Consider the following 16,906-nt stretch of genomic DNA (forward strand, 5'->3'; position numbering starts at 1 on the left):
TGCACCCCCCTGGGCAGCGCCTGCCCGCCAGTGACTCCTGAGCCTTCCCCGATCTGTCAAAACAAAGGGGGAAGGGGGCAGGAGATCTGTGCCACCGGATGTCCCTGGTTCCCCTTCGACAGTGGCGGCGGGAGTGAGCAGCTCCTGAAGCCAGCCAGAGCCAACTGCGCTACCAGACTGGCTCCGGGCTGTTGAGGCTGCCACTGCCATGTTTCCTGGGGACAGATTTGCAAATCTGGGGACTGTCCCTGGGAACCGGGGACATCTGGTAACCCTAAGTTAACTCTTTACAGGGGTACCTTGGGTTACAGAAGCTTCAGGTTACAGAGGCTTCAGGTTACAGACTCCGCTAACCCAGAAATAATACCTTGGGTTAAGAACTTTGCTTCAGGATGAGAACAGAAATCGTGCAGCGGCAGCAGAAGGCCCCATTAGCTAAAGTGGTGCTTCAGGTTAAGAACAGTTTCAGGTTAAGAACGGACCTCCAGAACGAATTAAGTTCTTAACTCGAGGTACCACTGTATTAGCAAAAAACAGGATCTCTGCAGACTTGGTTGAGTGTCAGGCCTAATGAGCACAGCTGTTCACCCCCAGCAGGTCTTGCCCCATGAACCTGAAAGTCCTCGCCTGCCAACAGCTGCCTAGGTCTCCTCTTCTCCAGAGCTTTCCCCAAGCATTCAGAGACTGCGCCTGTGTGCAGCCTGCTCCTGCTCTTCCTGTTTCAGCCCTCTTCTGGTCCTGGGGGACAAGCGGAGAGGGGAGCTTGTCTCAGCAGGAGGGGGAGACACCCGTGACTCTGCCTCATCTCTGCCTCTTGGCCTCCCTCTTCCCCTTGCCTGCTTCAGCTTCTGCCACTGAGTCTGGTCTTCTCTCTGCCACAGACTCTCCCCGCTCACTAAGCCCTGTTGCCTCCTCAGTTTCCGACACCTCCTCTTCCCCAATCTTCTACCTCTGACCTCTCATTGTCCCACCACCAACCCCTAGGTTCTGAGCCTTCTTCCCTCAGGGGTTTCTCAGCTGGTGCCTCCCACTGCCTCTGCATTCAGCCAGTCCATGGCAGTTTCTATATTCCTCTGTTCATCTAGCCCAGTACCTGACCCCTAATGTGGTGCCTATGAGCAACACACTGCCCCCAGGCACCTGCAAGGTCTGCTTCTAATTTTTAAAAATGGTGTTCTTTGGTTTGTTTTATTGACTGAGGGCAGGGCTTCTTCTCATTGAATTGTCCATTGTGAGGAACTTTGTTAGCCCAAAAATGGAAAGCACCAGAGTTACCAACAATAGAGGAGTGGCAGACAAAGATGGTTGATTATGCGGAACTAGCAAAACTGCCCTGTAGAATCCGAAATCAGGAGGAAGCAAAATTCCAAAAAGACCGGAGTAAATTCATGAAGTACATAAATAATAACTGTAGAAATTTGAAGACTCTGGCAGGACTGAAATAAATCTTATGATGTAGATAGGATTGGATGCAATAAGAAACGGTGGAAAAGTAACTGACATAAGAAAACCTGTTGAAGGGAGGGAAGGAAGTCAATGATCAGCAGAGTGTGGGGAAAGAATGTGGGTAAATGATTGTTGAATTTTACTGTATTTTGTTTGTTTGTATTAAATAAAACACCAATAAAAAGCATTGTCCATTGTGAGAACAGGATGGACTAGATGGGCCATTGGCCTGATCCTGCAGGCTCTTTTCGTGTTCTCAAGACCGAATGTCCTCCTTCTGCTGTGCATGTGCCACTAAGTTCTGTTCCTGTTGCACCTGCTGCTAGCAGCTCAGAAGCATTTGCACTCACGTTCTGGGCTTCCCAGAGGCACTTGCAGGACCCAGGCTCTCTGCTTAGAGTGGCTCTTAGCTTCCAATTGGTTGCCTGTCTAATGACCTCACAGGTGGGTGGCGGCTTTGTCCTCTGCTTCACAATGGGAGCTCCCGGGGCAGGTGCGGTCCAGGGTCTCCCTCCAAGCCATGGTGCCTTGACCAAGATGCTGCCCCCGTTGGACTCCTGGAGCTCTCTCAGGGCCACAGGTTAGCTGTGGACTGCAGGCTAAGAGGTTCGGAGCCTGGAGGTCAGAGGACAGCCTTCTGGGTGGGAATCTGGCACTGGGAAAGTCAGCAGAGCTGACAGGTAGCACACTGCAGCTTCTGCCCAAGGATGCGATTGTTGCATGGCTACCTAATCTCTGAAAGGTGAGCAACTTCTGGGGTTCCAGCAGTTACTCAGGGTTCTGTTTCCTTGGAATGAAGCTCAGTGGAGACAGTGGTAGGTTTAGGATACATGGTTTTATTTCCACGTACAGACAACCTGGGCGTAAGTTGGAGAGGCGCTGACATGGGACTGAAACTGCCTTGGTCGCACTAGTTGATGATCTCCAGCGGGCTAGGGACAAAGGTGAGAGCTGTTTCCTAGCTCTGCTGGATCTCTCAGCAGCGTTTGATACCATCAACCATAACATCTTTCTGGACCGTCTTGAGGGGCTGGGAGCTGGAGGCACTGTCATACAGTGGTTCCGCTCCTTCCTCCTGGGCCGTGTTCAGAAAGTGGTGGGGGGGGATGAGTGTTCAGACCCCATGGCTCTCACTTGTGGGGTGCCTCAGGGTTCCGTCCTCTCCCCCATGCTTTTCAACATCTACATGCAGCCGCTGGGAGAGATCATCAGGGGGTTTGGGCTGGGTGTCCATCAATATGATACCCAGCTCTACCTCTCTTTCAAATCAGAACCAGTGAAGGCAGTGAAGGTCCTGTGTGAGTGTCTGGAGGCGGTTGGAGGATGGATGGCGGCTAACAGATTGAGGTTGAATCCTGACAAGACAGAAGTACTGTTTTGGGGGGACAGGAGGTGGGCAGGTGTGGAGGACTCTCTGGTCCTGAATAGGGCAACTGTGCCCCTGAAGGACCAGGTGCGCAGCCTGGGAGTCATTTTGGACTCACAGCTGTCCATGGAGGCACAGGTCAATTCTGTATCCAGGGCAGCTGTTTACCAGCTCCATCTGGTACGCAGGCTGAGACCCTATCTGCCTGTGGACTGCCTCGCCAGAGTGGTGCATGCTCTAGTTATCTTCCGCTTGGACTACTACAATGCGCTCTACGTGGGGCTACCTTTGAAGGCGAACTACAACTAATCCAGAATAGACTGGTGACTGGGAGCGGCTGCCAAGACCACATAACACCGGTCTTGAAAGACCTACATTGGCTCCCAAAACGTTTCTGAGCACATCTGGTGGGAGGGCCTTCTCGGTGGTGGCACCCGCCCTGTGGAACGCCCTCCCACCAGATGTCAAAGAGAACAACAACTACCAGACATTTAGACGACATCTGAAGGCAAATTTTTAATGTCTGATGCTCTATTGTTTTTAATATTCAGTTGGAAGCCGCCCAGAGTGGCTGGAGAAACCCAGCCAGATGGGTGGGGTATAAATAATAAATTATTATTATTATTATTATTATTATTATTATTATTATTATTAAACACAGATCTTGCTTCTCCATTAGTCACAGCTTTCGATCCAGCACAGAGCAAGGAGGTCTCTGTGTATCCAGGTTCCAACCAGCTCAGCTGTCACACAGCACACCTGGCTATTATTCTTCTACCTGGCAGCAGCTAGGTGAGGGTGTGTGTGTGAAGGAAAAGCCCACTCTTGTAGAAGAAAAACTTCCACAACTTGGCTGCAAATGAGCTCTGGGAGGAACGGGAGGCGAAATGGGATTGCCACCTGCAATCATGTCGACTAACAAGCCGATGTGGGGAGGGGTGATTTTCAACAGAACTGGTGGGTGAGAGAGGAGAGAATCTTGTACTTTTCTTTCTACTACGACTTTGATGAAAACCACCCCATCCCAAGTCATAGACCTATTGAAAACCATCTCTTCCCCTCCCCATGCTATGCATGACATTCCTTCTTTTGAAAATCTTGTGCAATTGCAAGTTGGACCTCCAAGTCCAAACTAGGGGTCCAACAAAACCGGAAGGGTTCCTTCAAAAACAGAATGACTGAACAAATTGGTAGAATTTGCTGAATTGGCTCAAATGACAAACAGGCTGAGAGGTAACCAAAAATTTATTCAAAAATGGGACATTTTCAAGAACTACTTTAAAAAATATATAACAGTCGTGTGGCTTCTTTGACAGCACTTGAATGATTTCTGTTTACATGAATGCAAAGGTTCTAAAATTTAGTAAGGAACTTTAAAATAGTATAATTAGTATAATGTTAAGTTTTGTACAACAGGAAAGTAGAAAAGGTAAAAGCATTGGGGGTGGGAAGTCTCGTGTATATATGTAGGAGTGTATGGTGAATTGTATTGTATTTTGAATTGACACTGTTTTGTAATCCCCCCCAAAAGACCATATATAATTATAGTGGTACCTCTGGATGTGAATGTAACATGCGACTGCGAGTCTGTGCGTGCGCGGGTCATGTTTAGCCGCTTCCGCGCATGCGCGTGATGTCATTTTGAGCGTCTGCGCATGCGCGAGCAGCGAAACCCGGAAGTAACGCGCTCCATTACTTCCGGGTCGCCGCGGAGCGCAACCTGAAAATATTCATCCCGAAGCTACTTCAACCCAAGGTATAACTGTATGTTATCTTATCAAGTAAATTAAATAAAAAATTAAAAGCAAAAAATAAAAAAAACATACTATGATTTAGTCAATCAAAGTTTGCACCCAATCAATCAGCCTGAGGCTTTCAGCCTGAGAAGAGCTATGCTGGCAGGGGGCTTATGGGAGTTGTAGTCTAAAACATGGCTGTGCTAGCCAGGACTCATGGGAGTTGTAGTCTGAAACATTCCTGCATTGCAGGAGTTGGACTAGATGACCCTTGGGGTCCCTTCCAACTCTACAATTCTATGGTTCTATATGGCTGTGCTGGCCAGGACTCATGGGAGTTGTAGTCCTGCACATGGCTGTGCCGGTGGGGGGGGGGCTGATGGGTGCTGTATTCCAAAACATGGCCAGCTGGCAGGGGCTGATGGGAGTTGTAGTCCTAAACAATCCAGAGCAGCGGTTCTCAACCTGTGGGTCCCCAGATGTTGTTGGACTACAACTCCCATAATCCCTGAGCTCTGGCCTTGCTAGCTGGGGGTGATGGGAGTTGTAGTCCAACAACATCTGGAGACCCACAGGTTGAGAACCGCTGATCCAGAAGATACCAGGCTAGGGAAAGCGGCCTTCATCCAGTTCACCCATGGTTCCTCTTCCCCATTCATTTCCAGGGAATGCACGCCTCCCCCAGCCCTGTGGACCATGGTGCTGCCTAGCAGAGGAAGAACCTAGCGGAAGACCCCAGCCATGTGCATGGCCACCTTTGTGATAGTGCTCTCAACCACTTACTACTTCTTGATGACTGACCGGTTCCATTCTGAGCTAATCGCCTCCACCCAGTTCCTTGGCCCCTTGGCTGCCCCGCTCCTTGATGTGCTGCGCATCACCTCCGACCTAGGGCGCCACATCGTCTACTTATTCATCTCTGGTGCCCTTGCCTTGCTGCTCTCTACGATCTCCTCGTGGGTACAGGAAAAGGTGCTGGAGGAGACCAAGAATGTGGGCTTTTCCTTAGGGTCGTGAAATCAGCAGGGCTTGGAAACAGCCCTGTTGCAAAACAAGACAATGTGGGAGCTTTCTATTTGCCCCTAAACACTGCAGTAAACATGCCTCCCCCTGCATGGTGTTCTTCTAGCGTTAAGTCTTGGGTTTTAACTCCGTTGACAGCTAGGAAGACCCTAGCAATTCGCATCTGGCAGGGACGTCTCCACTGTGGGTGGGTGGAAGAAATTTAGCAGAGACAAAAGCTGGGGCTGCTAAAATGCCAAACAGCTCAGGGTGAAAAGGGATTTTGCCAGGAAAACCTGCTCTATAATGTTGAATTGGAACTAATCGATAATTTGGGTTTCCCATGGATTGCTGTTTGTTCCGATTCAGCAGTAAAGAGCAGGTTTTCATGCTCTGGAGCAAAACAGAAACAATAAGTGCTTGGACAGGGAGCTTTAAAGCACAGACATCTTCATTTCAGGGTCATGCATTGCAGGAGGTTGGTTTAGATGACCCTCATGGTCCCTCCCAAATCTACAATTCTATGTTGTTTGTCTAGAAACATGGCAAAAAAAAGCATGTCTGAATGAGCCCTGAAGACAGCTTTCTCTGGTCCTTTGTTGGTTTAGCGTTGTACCCCACTTTGCCCAACAAATCTGAGTTGGTCTTTTTTTTTAAAAAAAAAAAATCCCATTACTAAAATTAGTCATGATGATTCAGGAGCAGATTAGTATTGGTTTCTTTTAGGATAGCTCCACCCCCAAAAACCCCTTCTCATTCAGAATCTTGGCTGGGTTTTCTGGCCAGAGCTGAATGAGATCCTAACCACTGCCACCACCCCATGGACCACAAGAGAGACATACCCATGGAGACATATCCCAGTTCCCATCTGGAGCGCTAGGCTAGTCACATTAGGGTCTAGTTGGCTGTATGATGGAAGACCTCTGTGGGAGATTCTATTCCAGTAGACACCCCATGATGACTTTCTGAAAGTTGACCTCTACTGCTTTTTCCGTTGTACTTTTCTGGAGGAGGGTCGTAGGGTATCAGTTCCCAGGTTCAATATCTGGCATCTTCAGGTGGGGCTGGAGACGTCCCCCATCTGAAACTCTGGGAAGCTCAGAACCTGGTCAATGGAGGAAAAATCTGAACGAGAGCGTGGGGTCCAGCTTCCCAAACAGGAAGTCTTCTCCAGGGTGGCCACCAGTCCCTAGCCAAAAGTTGAGGCTTGGCGTGGTCTTGCAGGGCTGCCATTACCCAGCCAGCTGGGTTTGTGACATCAGCAGCCAAGAAACAGAGTGCCCTCCCCAGGACAGCCACTCCCATTAGGCCGGGATGTGGTGTGGGAGACATCTCTGCCCAATGAACGGGTCAATAATTCAGACACGAGGACGGGCCTGGGGGTAACATCTAATGCTGAGCTCAGCCTAGAAGGGAGGTAAGTTGGGGCTTTCCTGCCCTGGGAGCCCGAAGACCATACCATGGATCACATTGCTCATTTAACCCTCCCCCGGCGTGCTCTGGTCCATGGGGTCACGAAGAGTTGGACACAACTAAACAACAAATTATGAAGGGGCAAGGCCCATTCATCCCAGCATCCTGTTCTCACAGTGGCCGACCAGATGCCCCAGTGGGAAGCCTGCAAGCAACACACGATCAGAAGAGCACCCTCCTTTAGGGTCCAACAACTGGTATTTAGTGCTCAATCAGAGCAAACGTCAATTTGAATTTTCTCTGGATTGCCATTTGCTCTGATTGAGCTTTAAAGAGCAGACTTTCATGGAGAATGCTACAGAGGAAAAAAATTAAGGGTGCTTGCACACAGGGCTTTAGAGCATAGACAATGCCTGTAAAGGGGATGCGGGTGACGCTGTGGTCTAAACCACAGAGCCTAGGGCTTGCCAATCAGAAGGTCGGCGGTTCGAATTCTGGTGATGGGGTGAGCTCCCGTTGCTCAGTCCCTGCTCCTGCCAACCTAGCAGTTCGAAAGCACGTCAAAGTGCAAGTAGATAAATAGGTACTGCTCCGGCGGGAAGGTAAACAGCGTTTCTGTGTGCTGCTCTGGTTCGCCAGAAGAGGCTTAGTCATGCTGCCACATGACCCGGAAGCTGTATGCCGGCTCCCTCGGCCAGTAAAGCGAGATGAGCGCCGCAACCCCAGAGTCGGCCACAACTGGACCTAATGGTCAGGTGTCCCTTTACCTTTACCTTTATGCCTGTAAAGAGCAGAGGAAGGGAAGTGCGGACAAACCCTAACTTGGGATCCCAGTGTCTAAAATTAGTCGTTCTTGCTGTTATTAACAAGTCAGGGCAAATCCACATCGGGAGTCCTGCTGATTCCCTGTAAAGCATGCATGTACATGTGTGTGTCTGGATGTTTCGTAAAGTGCGTTATGGGTTCATAGGAGGAAGGTGCCAAACTCTGACACGTTTCTCCATCTTTCAAACACCTCCTTTCTCTTTGAGTAGTCATGAAGTCTCAGTGGGAGAACACAAGAAGAGTCCAGCTGTTTGATCAGGCCAACAGCCTCTTCTCACAATGGCCAACCGGGTGCCTCTTAGGGAAATTTGCAAGCAGGATTTTAACCTAAAAGCCCCCTTCCCTCCTGTAGTTTCCAGCAACTGTTGCTCAGAAGTACTGCTGCCTCGGGCAGTGAGTTCTAGTGTCATGAAGGAGGGAGGAAAACCTTTCTCAGTCCGCTTCCTCCGTGCCACGCAGAATTTTATAAACTTTTATCATGTTGCCTCTTAAATCTCCTTTTCTCTATTCTAAAAAGTCCCAAACGTTGCAGCCTTTCTTCATCATTGAGTGTCTCAATCCCCTCAATCATTTTTGGCACTCTTTTCTGAACCTTCTCCAACTCTGCAATGTCCTTTCTGAGGTGAGGCGGCCAGAATTGTGCACAGTACTGCAAATGTGGTCATGCCGTAGATTTGCACAATGGCGTTATGTGTGATGGTCTGGGACTGGGGCTCAGACTCGGAACCAGAGGAGTCTCAGTCTGCACCAGATCCTTTGCCTCAGGCATCATCTGAACCAAGTCTGGGGCCTGATTCTGAAGAGCCCTGGTCTGCACAGGTTCCCCTGCAACAAGCACCAGCTGGGCCTGAGCCTGCCCTGGCTCCAGATGCAGGGATGACCTCGGTGCCTCCAGGTGGGCCATCACTTACAGCTGCTCCACTATCAGTTGGGTCAGGAGAGGCTGAGGTGGCTTCTGGGTCTAGTAACCCACCGACATCTCCCGAGATGCAGAGACTATGGTCTGAGAGAAGGAGAGACCTGAGTACTCGCAGGAGGAGTGCTCGCCTTCGGGTGAAACAGGGAGGTGAGTCACCGGGGGATCAGGACGGGCCGCTACCCTGGCAAAGAAAAAAGGCTGTCGGACCCTGCCCCAGGTTGCAGGAGCAACTGCTATTTGCTAGAGCCTGTCTGTGACTCTGTGCCTGACCCAGCCTGGTTTCCTGCCTTGACCCTGTCGGACTGACTCTTTGCGGAACCCTTGGATTTGGGACTGGACCTGGACCGCATTGCTCGTGTTTACCCCCGGGCCCCACACATTATGATCCTGGCAGTTTTCGTTTTCAGTTCTTTTCCTAAGGATCCGTAGCATGGAATTTGCCTTTTTCACAGACTAAGAAGTCTGAAATGATGCAACCTTTCTTCATACGGGTGCCACTTCCCTTATGGTCTACCTAGTTTAGCATCCTGTTCCCATGATGGTCAACCAGCTGTCTCTAGGAAGTCCACAAGTAGGGCGTGTGCCAAATCAATCAGTATGAGCAATGGAATGGACTCCCTTGGGAGGTTGTGGACTCTCCCTCGTTAGAGGTTTTTAAGAAGAGTTTGGTTGGCCATCTGCCACGCACAATTTAGTTGAGATCCTTGCATTGCAGGGGGTTGGACTAGATGGCCCTCAGGGTCCCTTCCAACTCTTCTACAATTCTACAAAATCTTCTCCCACCTGTGGTCCCCAGCATCTGGTGTTCAGGGACCAGTTTTCTCCAACCCTAGGGACAGGATCTAGCCATCATGACTAGGAGCCCTTGGCAGCTATAGAAAATACGACTGCTTTTGGGCGGGTTGGGTAAGGTTAGATTCCAGAACCGTGGCTGGATCTAGAGACATTAAAAAAACCGTTTCAGGAAAACGCGTTGTAAACTTCATTATGGGAAATCAAGTTGGTGGAAGACGGGACTCCATGGCGCCATCTGGTGTCACAGTGTTATAACGCATTTAAAACGCTTTTTCTTTACTTATGTAGCTGAGTCCCATAAGATGAAAAAGATCCGGTGCTTTAACCCACTTTAATTGGGCAAACCTAAATTTCCCCTGCATCCGTGAACCCCTCCTACAGAACAGCACCAGTCCAGAGACACCCTTACTCCCAGGTAATACAATATCCCGGCAGTAGTTTAAAACAGTGCCAACACTGCGTATATTAAATCCAGCAGTTATCAAAACATGACTTTAAAATAGCAGCAGTTTTAAGCGCAGAGCATTAAAACATTAATTAAAAGCAGCTTGGAGCAGAGAAGTCGTCAGGGCACATTAAAAAATACTGACGAGAGAAAGAACCAGATTCACTGGCTTAGGAGTGCTAGAAGATGTCAACTAAATGAGACTGTTTCCTACCACCCCAAAATCCAAGCGGTGAGAGACTCCATGGGTTCCAGGCATTTATTCAGGGTTCTGTTTCCTTGGAATGACGAAGACTGTGGTGTCTTTAGAATATATGGCTTTATTCACACATATCCACAAGGACGTGTTCTATGGGAGCTTTCTTCAGGCACCAGGCTGGTTGGCAGACCAATTCTGCATTACAACGGTGTCTGTGAAGGTGGCATGAAGGCTGTCAATGTTAACCTCGCCATGTGGGAATCCCTTGCAGACAACCGCAGTCCCTGCGGTGATCAGTCAGGTAACCAGAGGAGGAATGACCTCTGGGAGGCTTGCAGAGAGAAGAAACGACATAGTACATCTGCAGCAGCACAACCGGACGCCTTCATCTGCCCCAGCTGCGACAAAACATGTCTCTCCCAGAATCTTTTTATATGCAACAGCTGCTGCAAGGTTATTGATTGCCAAAAATTGGAAATCAGAAGAAGTGCCAACATTGAAAGATTGGCAACATATTTTTTTTGAAATGATTGAATTAGCAAAAATGACGGCAACAATTAGAATGCAATCTAACTGAAATCTCAAACAGGAATGGAAATGTGTACACATGACCAAAAGATGCTCCAACATGAATTTATGTATAGACTGATTTCACAAAGTTAAGTTGAGCTGAGCAGACATATAAGAATGAATGTTTAATTATTAAGATACAGAAATACAATCTCATTAATAAAGTTACAAAATAATAACAAGGAAGTCACGCACGGGTGGAGGGAAGACACAGGGCAAGAAATAAGAAATGGATAAATGTTGGTACATAATGAAATGTGAAAATGTGAATTTACGAATATAATGTATATGTATCATTATGTAAAGATTTCATATATGTATTGCAACATTAATAATAAATAAATAAAAACAACAACAAAAATGTCTCTCCCATATCAGTTTCTACAGCCACAGGAAGGGCTATAACTCTCTAACAGTTTGACTTTACCCCCTGAGGTACACTCCATTGTCTCCCGAGACAGACAGGTGCCAAGAACAATGCATCAGCACTCATACCACACTGGTCAAAGTTCTCCTACCTAGCAGGTACAAGTGTCAGAAGGTTGGCAATTCAAATCGGTGCGACGGGGTAAGCTCCCATTGCTTTGTCCCAGCTCCTGCCAACCTAGCAGTTTGAGAGCACACCAGTGAAAGTAGATAAAAAGGTACTGCTGCGGCGGAAAGGTAAATGGTGCTTCCGTGCGCTCTGGTTTCCGTCACGGTGTTCCATTGCACCAGAAGCGGTTTTGTCATGCTGGCCACATGACCAGGGAAGCTGTCTGTGGACAAATAGCTGTCTCCCTTGACCTGAAAAATGAGATGAGCGCCACACCCCATAGTCACCTTTGACTGGACCTAACCGTCCAGGGGTCATTTAACTTATACCAGGGGTCAGCAAACTTTTTCCGCAGGGGGCCGGTCCACTGTCCCACAGACCTTGTGGGGGGGCTGGGCTATATTTTGAAAAATAATAATAATGAATGAATTCCTATGCCCCACAAATAACCCGGAGATGCATTTTAAACAAAAGCACGCATTCTACTCATGTAAAAACACCAGGCAGGCCCCACAAATAACCCAGAGATGTATTTTAAATAAAAGCACACATTCTACTCATGTAAAAAACACGCTGATTCCCGGACTGTCTGCAGGTCAGATTCGGAAGGCGATTGGGCCGGATCCGGCCCCCAGGCCTTAGTTTGCCTTCCCATGCCTTATACCATTTATGGTACTTTACCCAGTAGTCCCCCCCCTAAAAAAAAAAGTTTAGGGGTATTCTCATTTTGACTCGAGAAAATAACCATTTTATAGTTCAAATCGGGGAAAATAAATACAGTAAATGGACAAAAGTACAAAGATTCACAAAATGTTTAGGGGTATGCGTACCCCTGCGTCCCCCCTGAAAGAAAGCACTGACCTTACCTTGCAGCTAGTTGATGGAGTGGAAGAAAGACCCACCAATCAGCCTTGGAGGGGGGCATCATCACTTAGCTGCAGCCCTTGCAAACTGACTAATTATTTTGGGATGCTAATGAGGACATTTAAGTGGCCAGCTAAGGTCACTGACTAGGGCAGTAACCTCCATCAGTTTCCCACCCTCTCAGGGCACAAGACCCCAAGAACTGGGAGGGAGTTGGGACATCAACCAGACTGACCCCCCCAAAAAAAACCCCACAACCATGCAGAATTTTAAATTTATTCTAAGTAAAGCAAGGAAACTATGGAGACTTCCAGGTTAGCGCCATCGGCAATGGCGGAATTCCTCTGATCAAGAGGAACCCACTCCGCGAAAATCGGGTCTTGCCGCCGCGGCGAAGGCAGAGACCCTTTAAAAATCCCAGGCGGAGGAAGCCTGGGAACGTGGGATTCGGCTGACACCAGGAGCGCCCCCCTACTCACAAGGAAACCCCTTTTTCGGGGATCCGAAGCCACGTGGGGTGAGTGGCGCGGTGTTTTGAACCGACCGCTATTTTTACGGAGTGAAGCCGCACAGCCGTTGCCGGAGAGCGCTGACTTTTTCCTGTGGACAATTGGACTCTAAACAAGTACCCGTGAGTAGAAAGGAAAATTGGATTAAGAAACATTTTAATTTGGCACTGAAGCGGGAAGGCTCTAAACAGGAAGTCCGCTTTCCGCTTTTTGTAAATAGACTGAAGCAAAAATTGTGCAAGCTAAAGTCAGGAAAGTCGTATATAAAGGTTTAAAATTCCTCCAGTTTTAACCAGCAAAACCCCTCTTGGAAGCAGGAGTAAAGAGGGGGAATTCTGATTGTTCAAGCCTGCAGGAGAAAGAGTAAAGAAAGAAAAATTTCTACCGTCTCAAACCTGGGAACGGGGTGTCAGAGACAGAGATTTTTGGGGAAGTTCATTGACTGTGAATGGAACACCTTTTGACAGATAGTTAAAGAAGAGAAACAAATTGATTCCAATGTTGCCTTTTGCATTTAAAAGAAACAAAGAATTTGAAAAATGAAAGTATTTTTTCTTTTGTTGGACCTGCTTTCAAAAGATGGATACAAATAGAAATTGTCTCCTCTAGAGGGAGCTTGTTAAATTGTTGCTGGAGTCGTTCTGGGGATTTCACAGCTGTGGAGATTAAGATTGTGGGACTAGACTTTGACCTTGAATAAAAATGTGTTTGGAAGAAGCTTTGGTGCTTGCTTTTTGCAAGACAAGTGCTTTGTTGGAGCAGATGCATGAGAAGATGGATTTGATGACTGTTGCAGTCAAAAAATTTGGACAAACAGTGAATATCTATACAGAAACCATTCAGGAGCCAACGCAGGAACCTGTTTCGACAGGGCAAGTGCAAATGCAGAAGATAATGGAGGAGGTTGTTGTTGAACCTCAAGTAACACAAATGGAGAGACCCGAGGCCCTGCAGGAGCATAAGCCGCTGTCCTTGAAGACTGAATTTGGAGTGGGCCGGGGGGGGGGGTCCGGAGATGTGGGGGCCCTTAATCTTGGAGGGACTTTGAAACATGCTTTTAAATATTTTCTGGACTACACAGCTGATTGTGGGGAATGGGACTGTGGGGAATGGGCTGATCTGCTGAGGAGAGACGGAGTTATTTTTGAGTTGGAGTATCCCCGAGACCTACTCCTCAACGAGAGAGAAAAGAAATTAAGAAAGAGATCAACAAAAGACAAGGTAAAGTGCAGGTGCAAACAAGAAGAAGATCTGCAGAAGGGACATGGAAAAGACTTAAGAGCCTCGGACATTAGATTACCAGGTTGATGGACTAGATGGAATGGACAGGAAGGACTGACATAACCCGAGACCAGGAAGAAGAGACGTTGGAGGAAGATTGGAAGAATTTTTTTTAAAAAAAATTATTTTGGGAATTAGTGCAAAATTAATGAGCATTAGGAAAAATGTTGGAATGAAAATATTTGGCTTTAGTAGAAATGATATAAGGAATTATGTATAAATAAATATTAAGTTTTAAATTTTAAGGTATTTTATGGTAAGATAAGGTTAAAATAAATTAAGGTAAATTGAATGACAGAATGTAGTGAAAGATGGAAAGGATTTGCTGAGTTAATTAATAGGTTAGACTGTTAAGTTAAATTACTCAATAAAAATTGAGAAAGATGGAAAGAATTTGCTGAAACAAATAATTAAACTAGAATACAAAAAGGGAGGTGTGAGGAGGTCGATGAAACAAGTAAATGAAAGATAAAGTTATGGAATATTGGATGTGTGTTTTTTCTTTATTATTATTCTTATTGCTGTATTGATTTTTATGTTTTTTTCTTGTTTTTTTCCCTTTTTTGATGTATTGCTATGTATGTTTTGTTAAAATTTTTGTTGTTTCCTTTTTTTCCTTTTTTCAGTAATTTTTGAAACTCCTAATAAATATCATTAAAAAAAAAAAGCAAGGAAACTATGGCCCTTCCTGTTTTGTTGGACCACATTTCCCATCATCCTTGACTACTGGCCATGTGAGCTGAGGCTCATGGGAGCTGGAGTCTTTCCGACAAGATCTGGAGAGCCACGGATGTGTTGCACTTGATTTAAAGGATCTCCCTCCTTAGAAATTGCCAAGGGCGGGGGGGCAGGGACAAAAAGGGCTTTAAGTCCCCAAAGCACTGGAATAATCTTCCATAAGAAATAGAAATGCAATAAAACTGATTAAACTTGTTAAAAGAAGGTGCCAAAACAAACAATTAGGACCATTCAGGAACAGAATTGAAAACAGAACTGCCAATATCATAATGCCGTTATACAAATCTCTGGTGTGGTTGCATTTGGGATTCCGGTTGCGTCGCTTCAAAACTGGTATCGTAGAGTTGGGAAAAGGTTCAGAAAAGGGCAGCCAAACTGATCGAGGGGGTGGAGCAACTCTGCTATATGAGGAAAGGTTGTAGCTTTGGGAACTTTTTCGTTTATAGAAAAGGTGAGTCAGAAGAGACATGATACAAATTTATAAAATTATACATGGATAGCGAAAAGGGTTTCTCCCTCTCTCGTAACAACAGAACAACAGAAGTTGAAGAAGTACCGACGAAAGAAGAATGGAGGATGAAGTTGATGGACATACAGAATTAGATAAATTAACAGGAAGGATTCGAAACCTGCGGGATCAGAGATTCTTAGAGGACTGGAGTAAACATATGAACTATTTGAAAAGTAATTGTGACGAACTGATTACGCTAGTAGGACTGCAAGAAGTTTTGTAAAGTGGATAATCTGAAATATTGCAAGAAGGACTATGAAAAGAATTATTAGTTAAGGACAATTAAATGCAATATAGAAATTAAGAAATGCAGAATAAGTGATAAAGAGCGGAAGATCATCAGAGGTGTTGACGGAAGTCTAAAACATTGTATAAGATGAGAAGATACGTTGCATGACTGTTGGAACTGATATGTTAAAAAATCGATAAAAATGTATATATATATAAAGAAGTTGAATGCTGGAAGATTCGGGACAGATAAAAGAAAGGACTTATTCATGCAGCACAAAGTTAAACTATGGAACTCCTTGCCACTGGAGGCAGTGATGGCCACCAAGTTGGGTGGTTTCAAGAGAGGATTTGACAAATTGGTGGCTATCAATGGCTACTAGCCAGGGTGACTATGCTCTGCCTCCAGAATCAGAGTAGGAAATGCTTCCGGATATCAGTTTCTGGAAACCACAGGAGAGGAGAGGGCTCTCGTGCTCGGATCTGGTCGGCCACCGTGAGAACAGGACGCTGGACTAGATAGGCCTGCTCCAACATGCTCTTATGTTCTCATCTTCTTATGATCCCTGTGGAAGGTCTGCTGCATTGCATACAAACCTTTCATTTCCATAGATGGGGTGCCACCACCAGAAAGACACTCTTTCCAGTCTCTACCTGCCCCAGCTCAGAAGGCAGATGCTGTCCCTTCAGGGAGACCTGGGGAGAGGAGATTCCCAGTTGCCTGCCTCCTCTCTCGGTAGCTTTGAAACAGCTCAGTGAACACGTAAAAAACAGGGTTTTGTGTTAGCTATTTTTCTGAGTCACGCAGAGTGATGCAGCGGTTTCACCCTCGAAGCCTTAGTGATGAAGTAAATTCCACACACAAGACTCTTTGCTTGCAGGGTGCCAACTATTAACGAGCAGTTTTATTTATGCATGTCAAGTCCAGTGCAATGCATTTCTCTCCCTTGAGCCCAAGAGAGGGTTTTCTTGCTTCCAAAACTCCTTTGTAGCAACACATGTTACAAGATTTTGCAGCTGTTGCAGAGGGTTTCCTCTCCCCCCCCCGTACAATTTATTATTTGCAGAATGCATCTTCTAACCGATACAGTACAAATACTGACATTTTGTGCCTCCCTAGGGGGATCGCCATGGCTCGCCAGAAGCCCTCGCAACCTCAGCCGTCGGCGTTGTCGCCGGTGCAGCCGACTCCTGGCTGCAAAGCGGTGGCGCTGCCCACTGCGTGCAGCGGGTTCCTGGGGTCCTTCCTCAATGGCGTCAAGATGGTCCTGAGCATCATCTTCTTCCTGGGCCTCTGTGCCTTCACGGCCTACGTTGCCTTGCTCTGCACCGCCCTGCTGTTTGCGGCCGTCCAGGTCCTCTTCAGCACCCTCATCCCGTCGGCTCTCCTCATCCTGCAGTTCCTGCTCTCCGCCATGCTGCTCCTCTTCTGCCTGCAGTGGATGAGCGAGATCTTGTCACAGCAGTTCCATGTCCACGACCCGGTTTTGTGAGATCTTCGGGGAATACAAGCACCAAGGAGGA

At 47.0% G+C, this 16,906-nt stretch overlaps 2 long non-coding RNA genes across 4 annotated transcripts; both read left to right on the forward strand.

Annotated features, from left to right (window-relative positions):
* The first annotated feature begins 2,048 nt into the window (after nt 1-2,048).
* LOC310742507 lies at nt 2,049-5,661 on the forward strand. Of its 3 annotated transcripts, XR_014538478.1 has the most exons (4): nt 2,049-2,188; nt 2,299-2,390; nt 3,492-3,604; nt 5,214-5,661. It is a non-coding gene; the product is annotated as an uncharacterized lncRNA (long non-coding RNA). The 3 variants fall into 3 exon arrangements; XR_014538479.1 differs by lacking the exon at nt 3,492-3,604; XR_014538480.1 differs by lacking the exons at nt 2,299-2,390; nt 3,492-3,604 and having other exon boundaries at nt 2,050-2,188.
* Nucleotides 5,662-6,393: 732 nt separating this feature from the next.
* LOC310742500 lies at nt 6,394-16,906 on the forward strand. The gene is made up of 2 exons (XR_014538468.1): nt 6,394-6,967; nt 16,503-16,906. It is a non-coding gene; the product is annotated as an uncharacterized lncRNA (long non-coding RNA).

Source organism: Podarcis filfolensis (genome assembly GCF_964270895.1).
Source record: "Podarcis filfolensis genome assembly, chromosome: 9".
NCBI classification, from domain to species: Eukaryota; Metazoa; Chordata; class Lepidosauria; order Squamata; family Lacertidae; genus Podarcis; species Podarcis filfolensis.